Source organism: Triticum aestivum, chromosome 2A (genome assembly GCF_018294505.1).
Source record: "Triticum aestivum cultivar Chinese Spring chromosome 2A, IWGSC CS RefSeq v2.1, whole genome shotgun sequence".
Taxonomy (NCBI): Eukaryota; Viridiplantae; Streptophyta; class Magnoliopsida; order Poales; family Poaceae; genus Triticum; species Triticum aestivum.
The window spans coordinates 37366813-37368781 of record NC_057797.1 but is presented as its reverse complement, the minus strand read 5'-3'; positions in this window follow the sequence as shown (position 1 = coordinate 37368781).

Sequence of the window (1969 nt, the reverse complement as noted above, 5' to 3'; positions counted from 1 at the left end):
TTCGACGTGAGGGGGACCAACCATCAAAGACATGAGAAGTATTAACAAATGTCTAGCCTTTTCAATGACAGCAAGGAACAGCCAAGTCCTGCAAACAAAACGACTAAGGACAACTAAGTAAATAAATCAATAATGGGTAGCAGCAACTAAACTAGCATTTACCATCAGTAAATACCAATATTACTCCATCAAAACCAAACATTTTGCTACCAAGATTCTTACTGTTTTATTTGTATATGTGTGGTAAGCAAACACTCCACGGTTCAAACTATTCACACTACTAGGGAAAAGCTTATAGATAAACGCTTATTATAGTAGCGCGGGTTTATACCCCTCGCTACTGCTACTTACAAGTAGCGCGGGTTTTATCCCTCGCTGCTACTAAGTTGATAGTAGTAGCGCGGGTTTTTACCTCTCACTACTACTAAGCGGTCCCTACCATACCTCCCTGAGACATGCCATAGTGTTAGCGAGGGGTATATACCCGCACTACTACTAAGTGAATAGCTATAGTGCAGGTAAGATACACACGCTACTACTGAGCGTATCCCTCCCTTGCCGCACCACTCCCACCCCGATCCTAAAGAAAAAAAATTCCGCTCCCACCCCACCAAACTCTCTCTCTCTCCAACCTCACCCCACCCCTCAGTTGACTCATCTCCCCATGACCTCCTTGCTGCCGCCAGCTCCCACGCCGGCCGGTTCCGGCGAGCTCCGGCCGCGCGGAATATGCCCCCAAGCACCCCAAGCTCCGCCCCTCCCTTCCCTCCTCCCAGATCCGTGCCTCAAGGCCTGCACCCTTGCCTTGAGGCGGCGAGGGGGAAGGCGGCGGCGGAGAGGCAAACCGCGAGGGGGAGCAGCACGCGACTCTGCCACCCAACGGCCGCGGCACTACTAGGAAAAGGGCTATAGATGGAATTGACACTAATGACGCACCAGACATGTGGTGCGCCATTACTAAATACTAATGGTGCACCATGTGTTGGTGCGCCATTATTGTGCAAATACTAATGGCGCACCACATCCACGGTGCGTCATTAATAAACATAAACTAGTAATGGCGCATCACTCCCACGGTGCGCCATTAGTAAAACTACTAATGGCGCACCGTGGGAGTGGTGCGCCATTACTAGTTGAACTAGTAATGGCGCACTATCCCACGGTGCTCCATTAGTAATTTGGCCCAAACATTCCCCAGAATGCACCCCCCACCGCCTTTTCAGTTTAAAAATAAATAAAAGAAATTGATAGAAATGTCAAAAAATAAAAGAAAATAAGATTCCCATGTGATATGTGGTCTAGTTGTTAGCAAAATTTACAAGCATGAATTTTCAATTTTTTGCAAAATCTCTTGAGAATTTGTAAAAATGGGCATAACTTTTGCATACAAACTCGGATGAAAAAGTTTTTTATATGAAAAATCATCTACTCGAAAAGTTACATCCGAATTTAACTGGGGGAACCTCGTTAAACATTTTTAAAATCCTCAAAAACCTAACAGAAAAAAATACGGGGCTTTTAAGATCTGAAGAGGCAAAAAAATTCAAACTTACTAATGGCGCACCTGCCCATGGTGCGCTATTACTATCTTCCCACCTTCTAAATTCAAAATAAGTCAAAAAAATAAAAAAAAAGTTACTAATGGCGCACCTGCCCATGGTGCGCCATTAGTATCTTCCCGCCTTCAAAATTCAAAATAAATAAAAAAAATAAAAAAAAGTTAGTAATGGCGCACCTGCCCGCGGTGCGCCATTACTATGCCGTATATATGGCTGGGCGTGGTCCTCTCCTCCTTACCTCTTCATTCTTCTCCTCCACTCTACCTCTCCTCCACTCCATCTCCTTCTCTCCTCCACTCCATCTTCCCTTCTCTCCTCCACCATACTACCCTCCTCTTCTCCGGCGACCTCCTCCTCCTCTCCGACGACCTCCTCCTCCCTCCTCTCCTCCCCTCCCCTCCCCTCACGGT